At 44.6% G+C, this 12,004-nt stretch overlaps 1 pseudogene across 1 annotated transcript; it reads left to right on the top strand.

Moving 5' to 3' along the window:
• Positions 1-8,248: 8,248 nt before the first annotated feature.
• Positions 8,249-11,720, top strand: LOC309815341 (serine/threonine-protein phosphatase 1 regulatory subunit 10-like; annotated as a pseudogene). Its single transcript has one exon. The product of its transcript is annotated as a serine/threonine-protein phosphatase 1 regulatory subunit 10-like (transcript).
• The last annotated feature ends 284 nt before the right edge of the window (positions 11,721-12,004 follow it).

Genomic DNA, 12,004 nt, shown 5'->3' with positions numbered 1-12,004 from the left:
AAACAATCACAATAATGATAGCATATATTATTAGCCTGCCTGCCTATCTATCTGTCTGTCTGTCTATGTACTTATCTGGGAGAGCACTTGTGTGTACACTTACATGTACCAAACACTGTTTAAAGTACTTTCCCTACATGTATTTATTTAATCCTCCTAAAATCCACACAAGGTGGGTATTATTATCCTTTTTATAGATGGGAAATTAGAAACACAAAAGATTAATTAAATTGCCCAATATCACATGGTCAGTAAGGGTGGAGCTGGGGTTGGAATCCATACTCTTAACCACTATATTATATTACCTCTTTTTTTTTTTACCTATAACCAAACTGCCAAGACTCTGCTCTCATGGTACTCACAGAAAAGAAAGAGAACTAAAAAAATTGTACAAATGAACTTACTTACACAAAAGAAATAGAGTCACAGATGTAGGAAACAAACTTATGGTTACCAAGGGGGAAAGTGGCAGGGAGGGATAAATTGGGAGATTGGAATTAACACATATATAAAACAGACAACTAATAAGGACCTGCAGTATAGCACAGGGAATTCTACTCAATACTCTGTAATAACCTATACAGGAAAAGAATCTAAAAAAGAGTGGATATATGTATATGTGTAACTGACTCACTTCGCTGTACAGCAGAAACTAATACAACATTGTAAATCAACTATACTCCAATAAAAATTAATTAAAAAAAAAGAAAAGAATGAGAACAAAACAAATAGGAAAAGAGTACATAAAGATACTGAGGAGGGGAATTCCCTAGCAGTCCAGTGGTTAGGACCGGTACTTTCACTGCTGAGGGCCCGGGGTTCAATCCCTGGTCAAGGAACTATCCCACAAGCTGCATGGGCCAAAAAAAAAAAAGACACTGAGGAAAACAGAAGAAACTTAAAAACAAAAACGCAAAAATGATAATTAATACACTTATATAAGAGAGGATGTTTGAAAGGGAGTAGGAGGGAATATTCAGGGAGCAAAAGAGCTCTTAGAAACTTAAAATGGAAATTAAACAAAAGGATTGAATATAAGGTTGAAGAAATATTACAATTAAAATAGAACAAAACAACAAAGAGGTGGAAAACAGGAGAAATAATGAGACTCAGTCCCAGAGATCCATTATCTAAGTAAAAATATTCTAGAGAGACAGGAAACAGAGGGGAGCAAAATATCGAGAAGCAACATGAGAAAATGTCCTAGAAGAGTAAAATACAAGTTTCTGTATTGAATGAATGAAAAAGAATCTATACCAAGGTATAGATACGGCCTTCTATCAGAGTTCAGGGATAAATTAATGACAGCCACAAAGAAAATAAAGGCAAACTGGAAGGGAAAAAACTACTAATTCTAGTGAAAATTTTAAAGGCAGTCAGGAAAAGAAATGTCATCACACACTACATGACTCAGTGATGCTGGACAGTATTTACAAAGTCATAAAGATATAAACAATGATAATTGATTTAATCCCAAATTATGATATAATTATGTTAGTCAAATGAGAGGAGGTGGTTTGGGGATGAGGGGAAGGAAGAATAAGAGCTAAATTCTCATTTTCTATTTTAAAAAAGTCAATACATAATTTGAAAAAACTAAAAAATCAAGAACTATCATTTTTAGTATATTCTTAGAAATACAGTCTTTATACAAGAAGAAATAGTTAAGACTACCTCTGGGTAGTGATTACCTCTGGGAATTAGATATCATGGCCATGGAGGAACTGGGCTGCTATTTTTCAACCTAAGCCCTTCAGACTTCAGTCTGAAGAACTAAAGAACTCTCTTCGAGCTCTCAATGCAGGGGGTCCAGATTCGATCCCTGGTCAGGGAACTAGACCTCACATGCGTGTCGCAACTAAGAGTTTGCATGCCACAGCTAAGGAGCCCGCCTGCCGCAACTAAGACACAGTGCAACCAAATAAAATAAATAAAAAATATATTTAGAAAAAATTTTAAGGCAAATTAGAGTAAAGGGATCTCTTTCATGTCTGACTTCGAAAAGCCAGCGAGATTCTCATAATTGCTGCTGCCTTCAGTCTGCTGTGATATGGCATTTTGATTGAAGTACATTAAAAAAAACAAAAATCAAGCCTCAAACAGATATGTAGTTGCAAAAAGCATTTTAATAGCTTTTCCAAGATACTACCTCAAAATGTAGTAAGTGGTAGTATCTCAAAAGTTAGTTGAGGGCTTCCCTGGTGGTGCAGTGGTTGAGAGTCCGCCTGCTGATGCAGGGGACACAGGTTCGTGCCCCAGTCTGGGAAGATCCCACATGCCGCGGAGCGGCTAGGCCCGTGAGCCATGGCTGCTGGGCCTGTGCGTCCAGAGCCTGTGCTCCGCAACGGGAGAGGCCACAGCAGTGAGAGGCCTGCGTACCGCAAAAAAAAAAGTTAGTTGAAAATATCACATGATAACCCTTAAGTAGAATCTAAAAAAATGATACAAGTGAATATATTTACAAAACAGAAACAGACTCATAGATATAGAAAACAAACTTATGGCTACTGAAGGGGAAAGGTGGGGTGAGGGATAAATTAGGAGTTTGGGATTAACAGATAAACACTACTACATATAAAATAGATAAACAACAAGGGACTCCTGCATAGCACGGGGAACCTATATTCACTATCTTGTAATAACCTATAATGAAAAAGAATTTGAAAAATATATATAACACATATATTTTATGTATATTATATATATCATATATTTTTATATACATTATATATATTATATATATTATATATATATAAAAAAACTGAATCACTTTGCTGTACATCTGAAACTAACACAACTTTTTTCTTCTTTTGGCCATGCCGCGTGGCTTGTGGAATCTTAGCTCCCCAGCGAGGGACTGAACCTGTGCCCTCAGCAGGGAAAGCTCAGAGTCCTAACCACTGGACGGCCAGGGAATTTCTTAACACAACATTTTAAATCAACTGTACTTCAATTAAAAAAAAAAAAAAAAAGTCGAGGGACCTCCCTGGTGGCACAGTGGCTAAGAATCCGCCTGCCAATGTAGGCGACACAGGTTCAATCCCTGCTCTGGGAAGATCCCACATGCCGTGGAGCAACTAAGCCCGTGTGCCACAACTACGGAGCCTACGCTCTAGAGCCTGCAAGCCACAGCTACTGAGCCCACGTGCCACAACTACTGAAGCCTGCGCGCCTAGAGCCTGTGCTCCTCAACAAGAGAAGCCATCGCAGTGAGAAGCATGCACACTGCAACGAAGAGAAGCCCCCGCTCGCCGCAACTAGAGAAAGCTCACGTGCAAAAATGAAGACCCAACGCAGCCAAAAATAAATAAATAAAAAATAAATTTATTAAAAAAATAGTTAGTTGAGAATCTGAACATGGAATCTTAAACTTAAAGGTATATTTATTAATATGACAATAATCCTATCAGAAATATCTTTTAAGTTTTGGGAAGCTGTCAAGTGCATGATGGCAGGTTATCAAAATTCTTACTTTCACTTAAAAAAGTTGATAAAATCGTATCTTATCATTTGCAATAAATACTGTAAGTTGTTTCCCTTGAAGTGTCAGATTTACTTCATACATTTTGAGAAAATGTCTGCAGAATATCCAAGACTGAATAACTAGTTGTCTGTAAATCACTTTCATGTAAAAACAGTACACCATGAAAAAGCAGAGTGTTCAGCTTGTATCTCAAGCAATGGTACTTTTCCTTAAGATACTTCTGTATATTCTAGAAATGTTTTACATACACTTCATATTTTATCACATAGAATATTGTAAGATGTGTATTAAAGAGCTGGGAATTAATGAAATGTGTCAATTTTACTGCTTCATCAAGGAAATTTTTAATTGAAACGAGTGTTTTTCCCCCCTGCAAGTTCAAGGAAAGAATACAGTAGTTACTGGTACAGAGTAGTGTCACTACCTCAATTCCTCCTAAGGTGCCAGTTTTGCCGACCACTGCTTTTGCAGTATCGGTGCAAACTCAACACAGTGAAAACAGTAAATAGTATCTTACTATTATTATGAAAACAGTTTTGACCTCTAAAGGGCCATATGTTGAGAAGCACTGGGAAAGAAAAAATTTATGGACACTTACCTGTTTCTTTTGTTCAGTGGGAGACAAACATTTGGCACCAACCTTCTGAGCTTCCTCAAAAAGGCTGTCAACAAAATATTCACTATTTGTTTGTTGATTATCACTAAGAGGTTGGTGGTCAGATCCTGTTTCACAAACCCTATACACACACACAAAAAAGAAAAATAAGCACTATTAACCATTAATTCTCTTAAAAATTTACACAAATTGTTTTCGTTAAAGGATCTAGAACTGACATGCTACCTCCACGCCTGCAGTTGAGACTCTCTTCTGAATTAACACAGGAGATATGTGGCCTCGGGAAGTCGTTAACACTTGTGGTCCAGAGCAGGGTTTTCTCAACTTCAGTCCATTGATATTTGGGGAAGGTTAATTCTTTGTTGGGCAGGCTGTCCTGTACACTGTGGGAAGTTTAGCAGCATCTGTGGCCGTTAACCACTAGACGCCAGTAGCATGGACAACCCCCAACCCCCCAGTGTTATAATAATAAAACACATCTTTAGACAATGCCAGATGGCCTCTGGGGGTGGGATGGGCAAAACTGCACCAGGGTGAAAACCACTGGTCCAGAGTAAAAAACCGTGTTCTTTGTAAAGCTCTCAAAATGGCTTTAAAGGGGGTTACTATGTACTTTTTGGTAACACAAAGCACTCTTGAAACTAAAGGTGGTAAGGTGTGAGGAACAGTCATAATCATAGTTAAATGGATGAGTTATATGGTATGCGAATTACGTCTCCACAAAACTGTTAGAAGTCCTAAGTTAATTTTACTCTTTAAACTCAGTCATTCAGGGCTTCCCTGGTGGCGCAGTGGTTAAGAATCTGCCTGCCAATGCAGAAGACACGGGTTCGAGCCCTGGTCTGCGAAGACCCCATATGCTGTGGAGCAACTAAGCCCGGGCGCCACAACTACTGAGCCTGCACTCTAGAGCCTGTGAGCCACAACTACTGAAGCCCACACATGTAGAGCCCGTGCTCCGCAACAAGAGAAGCCACCACAATGAGAAGCCTGCGCACCGCACACACAATGAGTAGCCCCTGCTCACCGCAACTAGAGAAAGCCCACGCGCAGCAATGAAGACGCAACACAGCCAAAAATTAATAAATGAAAATTAAAAAAACAAATTAGTCATTCAACTGGGGCTTCTGTGGTGGTCCAGTGGTTAAGACTCCGTGCTTCCACTGCAGGGGGCACGGGTTGGATCCCTGGTTGGGGAAGTTCTGCAAGCCACAAGGTGTGGCAAAAATAAATAAGCAAGCAAGTAAGTAAGTAAGTAAGTAAGTAAATAAATAAATAAGCAAGCCATTCAACTTATTTCTGTGTAGAAAAGAGTTAACGTAGCAGGCCTAACTGTTGCTATCCTTTTTACTTTTCTCATGAGTATGGAATTTTAAAATGTGCCTAGTCCCCAGTATAAACCCTAGGCTCATTTCCAATGAACTTCCCTGGTAGACAACATCTCACACGTGCTATATAACTTACTACTGGAGGAATTAAGTGTGTGTCCTGGTGGCTGCACTGGGCAAGGACTCTTAGAAGCTTATGCCTGGTTTCCCCTGGACTTCACCCCCTTGCAAAGTATCTTTTCATTGCAATAAAGCTTAGTCATTAGTATGACTATAGGCTGAATCCTGTGAATCCTCTAAGCAAATCATCACATCTGGAGGCAGTCTTAGGGGCTCCTGACATAACCTCACAATTATATACTTAGTATCAGATATTTATATAAAACAGTAAGTACTCTAGTGAAAAAATAATAAATAGTATTTGTTCGGTATAGAAAGTGTTCACAAAGTACTTGTAAACACCTGTCTCCTTAAATGGACTATGAATGAAAGATATTTACCTTTTCAAGTATTTAAAACACAGAACATAATACAAAAATAAATATTCCACTTCAGAGAAGTGAGAATAAAGAATTTTGTATTAATAAGAACGACAGACTTTGCATCTACCATTTATTGGGTGCCTGCTATATGCTAATACGATGCTCGGTGCTTTAAATTGGTTATCTAATTCTTACAAAAACCTTTCAGGTAACTATGTACACCTCCTCCTTTTTAGATGAGATATTGAAGCTCAAAGAATCTACCTAAGTTGCTCAAATGCCAGAGCAGTAGTGTTAAGACAGAGATGGGATTCAAACCTAGGTTTACCTGATTCCAAAGCCATTATATTTCCACTATGACTTCAAGATGGTATAACACAAGAGGCTAATGAAGTAATAAATAGTTACTTTAACTTCCCTCTTAAATAACAGAAATAATATGTGGGCAGAGAGAAATTTAACACTTAAAAAAATTAATCACAAAAAGATTTAAAACTTGACTAAAATCCATTGAATGCAGCTATGGAAAAAAAAACTTTAAAGTACATTACTATTTGGTATTTAACAGATAATCATCATGAAAACTTAACTAAGTCAGTGAAACGTAAAAAGAGAGAAAGACAGTAACAAAGGCATTAATAACAAAGAAAATGCATAAATTAACTCACCATTCTTCCTTTATACTTTCAAGATTATCTACTTCTTTCATTCTCTTTTGCCTTACTGTAAAAGTAAAAAGAAAAATAAGGTAAAGTTCTTAATACAGTATTTTAAATAAATTCATTCCAACATATGCATTAAGATTCTTTACCATTAAGTTATTATGTACTCCTAAAGTAGCACTAAAGGGGTCTCAAGAACAATTGACCTAACTCAAAGCTGTCACTTTCACTTAAAGTAAAGCAATAAAAAGTAAATTTTGGATTTGGATAATCTGACAAAAGAAAGATTTCATAAAAGTCATGATGAGGGGAATTCCCTGGCGGTCTAGTGGTTAGGACTCTGTGCTTTTACTACCAAGGGCCCACGTTCAACCACTGGTTGGGAAACGAAGATCCTGCAAGTGCTCGCGGCCAAAAAAAAAAAAAAAAAAAAAAAATTTATGATGAAAAATAATGTATGCTTTGGTCTAATAACAAACAAAAGTGAATGTAAACATTTCACTCAATCTCCAATAGTAACAAAATATCAAATCAATATAAACTCATTCTTTTTTTTCCAATGTAGATGATTTTTATTGTCAATATTCTTTTTTTAAACATCTTTATTAGAGTATAATTGCTTTACAATGGTGTGTTAGTTTCTGCTTTATAACAAAGTGAATCAGTTACACATATACATATGTCCCCATATCTCTTCCCTCTTGCATCTCCCTCCCTCCCACCCTCCCTACCCCACCTCTCTAGGTGGTCACAAAGCACAGAGCTGATCTCCCTCTGCTATGCGGCTGCTTCCCACTAGCTATCTATTTTACATTTGGTAGTGTATATATGTCCATGCCACTCTCTCACTTTGTCCCAGCTTACCCTTTCCCCTCCCCATATCCTCAAGTCCATTCTCTAGTAGGTCTGCAGAGTGAAGTCAGTCAGAAAGAGAAATACAAATACCGTATGCTAACACACATATATGGAATCTAAAAATAAAACAGAAAGAAAAAAAGACCAAAAAATGGTCAGAAGAACCTAGGGGCAAGACGGGAATAAAATAGAGCTCCTTCACAACAAGAGGAGCCACCTCGGCCAAGGACGACCCCGCAGTGCACAAGGCGGCAGCGCATCTGCGTCAGGACGGAAGCCTGAAAGGGGAGCCGTAGGGAGGGGCCAGTTTCAACTCCGTCACAATCGAATTCGGCCACACAATTGCGTGTTTGCTGAACCAGCCACTACGACTCTTAGATCCCACTCTTACAGTTTGTACTTGAAGCAGTTTTGAAGTCGAGTTTGACCGCGATCCTCTCTCACTGCGCAGGCACCGGTCCGATTCTACCAACCGTTGGTGAGAAATGATCTCGACGGCGGAAGTGGTGGAAGCAGAGGAAAGGGAGGTGCTAGGCCGCTAGGTCAAGCGCACGCGTTCGGAGGCCAGGAAGGAGGCGGAAGAGGGTGCCCGGGGGAAGAGGCTGAGCGAAGGGTTTGAATTTTCTCGGAGAAAGACGGGCCGGCCACGAGGAGAAAAGAAACAAGCCGCAGCAACATCTAAGCCCTTGAAAGCATCCCGAGAGAGGGGGGAAGGGAAAACAGCAGCCACCAGCGCAACCACTTGTGTCTTCCGGCCCTTCCCACCTCTCTTGCCCACCCCCACCAGCCCACGCTGCCTGGGACTTGAAATCTGTGGCCGAAGGACCGTCACCACATAACTTCAAGAATAATCAACCACCCTCCCTTCCCAAACCCACCCAAATTCACTCATCCAGCGTTTCCTTTTTTTAATCCACTCAGAACTTTTTTTCTAAGACCCCCCCCCTCCCTACATGGAGTTGGGTGGGGGGGGGAATGAATACTGAGTTGGCCTTTATTTTTTTTAAGGAGACTTTTTGATCCAATGAGGCCCCCCAAATAATTGAGTTTTGGGTCCTCGTTGGTTGTTTTATTTTTTTTCTCCAAAATTTTAACCCCCTCTCCCCGTGAGCCCGAGGTGGGTAAAAACCTCGATCATGGGTTCGGGTCCCATAGACCCCAAAGAGCTTCTCAAGGGCCTGGATAGCTTCCTTAACCGAGATGGGGAAGTCAAGAGTGTGGATGGGATTTCGAAGATCTTCAGTCTGATGAAGGCAGCACGAAAGATGGTGAGCCGATGCACTTACTTGAACATTCTCCTGCAGACCCGTTCACCAGAAATATTGGTCAAGTTTATTGATGGTGGTGGTTACAAGCTTCTTAACAATTGGCTGACATATTCAAAGACAACCAACAACATTCCCCTCCTGCAGCAAATTCTCCTGACCCTGCAGCACCTACCACTCACTGTTGACCATCTCAAGCAGAACAACACAGCCAAACTGGTGAAGCAGCTGAGCAAGTCAAGTGAGAATGAAGAGCTCCGGAAACTGGCCTCAGTCCTTGTCAGCGACTGGATGGCAGTGATCCGCTCCCAGAGCAGTACCCGGCCTGCTGAGAAAGCTAAGAAGAAACGGAAAGAAGAGGGAAAGAGTCGAACCACCCCTCGTGAGCGACCGTTGACTGAGGTGAAGGCTGAGACTCGGGCCGAGGAGGCCCCGGAGAAGAAGAGGGAGAAGCCCAAGTCCCTCCGAACCACGGCGCCCAGTCACGCCAAGTTCCGCTCTACCGGACTAGAGCTGGAGACCCCGTCTTTGGGGCCTGTGAAGAAGAATGCCAGTGCAGTGGTGGTTTCTGACAAGTACAACCTTAAACCCATCCCCCTCAAGCGTCAGAGTTCCACAGCTGCTGCAGGAGTTGCTGTGCCCCGTGCAGAGAAGAAATACAAGCCACTCAACACAACACCCAATGCCACCAAAGAGATCAAAGTGAAGATCATCCCGCCACAGCCTGTGGAGGGCCTGGGCTTTCTGTATGCGCTCAGTTCAGCCCCTGTTCCAGGCATCAAAATTAAGAAGAAGAAGGAGGTGCTGTCAGCCTCAGCTGCCAAGCCAAGCCCATTTGAAGGGAAAACGAGCACAGAACCGAGCACAGCCAAACCTTCTTCCCCAGAGCCAGCACCTCCTTCTGAGGCTATGGACACAGAACGTCCAGGGACCCCAGTTCCCCCTGTTGAAGTCCCAGAGCTCATGGATACTGCCTCTTTGGAGCCAGGAGCTCTGGATGCAAAGCCAGTGGAGAGTCCCGGATATCCTAGCCAGCTGACCCGGAAAGGCAGGAAGAGGAAAGCTGTGACCTGGCCTGAGGAGGGCAAACTGGGCGAGCATTTCTATTTTGAACTGGATGCAACTGAACGAGTGAATGTGAATAAGATCAAGGACTTTGGCGAGGCAGCTAAGCGAGAGATACTGTCAGACCGACGCGAGTTTGAGACGGCCCGGCGTCTGAGCCACGACAACATGGAGGAGAAGGTGCCCTGGGTGTGCCCCCGGCCCCTGGTGCTGCCCTCGCCTCTTGTCACCCCTGGAAGCAACAGCCAGGAGCGGTACATCCAGGCTGAGCGGGAGAAGGGGATCCTTCAGGAGCTCTTCCTGAGCAAGGAAAGTCCTCACGAGCCTGATCCTGAGCCCTATGAGCCTATGCCCCCCAAACTCATCCCCCTAGATGAGGAATGTTCCATGGATGAGACCCCATATGTTGAGACCCTGGAGCCTGGGGGAACCGGCGGCTCACCCGATGGGGCGGGCGGTCCCAAGTTGCCTCCTGTTCTGGCCAATCTTATGAGAAGCATGGGTGCCGGGAAGAGCCCCCAGGGTCCTGGAGGAGGAGGCATCAATGTGCAGGAGATCCTCACCTTCATCATGGGTAGCCCTAACAGTCATCCCTCAGAGGAACTGCTGAAGCAACCAGACTATTCAGACAAGATCAAGGAGATGCCGGTGCCTCATGGACTCTTAGGCCCTGGTCCCATAGCCAATGGTTTCCCACCGGGAGGCCCTGGGGGCCCCAAGGGCATGCAGCACTTCCCCCCTGGGCCTGGCGGACCTATGCCAGGTCCCCATGGGGGCCCTGGGGGTCCTGGTGGGCCAGTGGGTCCACATCTCCTGGGTCCCCCACCCCCTCCCTGGGGGGGTGATCCCTTCTGGGATGGCCCAGGTGACCCCATGTGGGGTGGCCCAATGCGTGGGGGACGAGGTCCGGTGCCATACCATAGAGGCCGTGGTGGCCGAGGCGGGAGTGGACCACCTCCTCCTCCATTCCGAGGGGCCAGAGGAGGTCGCTCTGGAGGAGGACCTCCAAATGGACGAGGGGGCCCTGGTGGGGGCATGGTCGGAGGTGGCGGGCATCGTCCCCATGAAGGCCCTGGTGGCGGCATGAGCAGTGGCAGCAGACATCGTCCCCATGAAGGCCCTGGCAGTGGCATGGGCGGTGGGCATCGCCCCCACGAAGGCCCTGGTGGCGGTGGCATGGGTGGTGGCAGTGGCCATCGTCCTCATGAAGGCCCTGGTGGAGGAATGGGTGCTGGTGGTGGACATTGGCCCCATGAAGGCCCTGGACATGGGGGGCCCCATGGCCACTGGCCTCATGATGGCCCTGGTCACCGAGGCCACGACCACCGAGGGCCACCCCCTCATGAGCACCGTGGCCATGATGGCGCTGGGCATGGCGGAGGGGGCCACCGAGGGCATGATGGAGGCCACAGCCATGGAGGAGACATGTCAAATCGCCCTGTTTGTCGACATTTCATGAAGAGGGTAACTGCCGCTATGAGAACAACTGTGCCTTCTACCACCCGGGTGTCCATGGGCCCCCCCTGCCCTAGGGACCACCTGCCCGCCCTGCCCACACTCCTGTGAACTGCAGCCTTGCTCCTTCCACCCTTTTATGGCTTCTGTGAGGCCCATTTTCCCCTTTCCCCAGCTGATGAGGAGCCGGCCCCCTCAGTGCCCACCTGCCTGGGTTCCTGGAGGTTTTCTGATCACTGGTGTGCATTGATGTACATATTTTCCTCCAGTATGGGGAGGAGAGAGACTGGACACATTCTGTACCCTGGACTGCTGAAGAGGAGACCCGGTTGGCTTCACTTTTTGAGGAGATTTGCCCTTTATGCCAAGCGCCTCTCCGGTATTACCCTTTATGCCTGAGAACCTAAATGAAGCTGGTTATCCTGGAGAACACCTCTACTCTCCTCTTGTGGGTCCTCCACATGCACACAGAACTCTGACACGGGATCAGCTGCACTTATGAAATCATCCCCGCCAAATTCTTGCTTCCTCATGGGGTGGGGAGATGGTAAAAGGGGTATTGTGTATCCCACTGCACTGACAGGACTCAATCAGGCTGGATTTGAGTTCTGGAATACATCATCCCCACTCCTCCCCTGACACAGGCTTTACATTGAGTCCTTTCTCAAGTAAGACGTTGCAATCTTCCGTGAACACCCAGGTTTGCATCATGGGTATGCTAGGTTCAATGATGGCAAATTCACATCGGCATCCGGTGAAAAGTTTTAGCTGGCATAGGTGAGGCCACTGGTG

Source organism: Mesoplodon mirus, assembly GCF_964341445.2.
Source record: "Mesoplodon mirus genome assembly, chromosome: 14".
NCBI classification, from domain to species: Eukaryota; Metazoa; Chordata; class Mammalia; order Artiodactyla; family Ziphiidae; genus Mesoplodon; species Mesoplodon mirus.
Note: the sequence above shows the minus strand (reverse complement) of the source record. Positions and strands in the feature narration are given on the sequence as shown.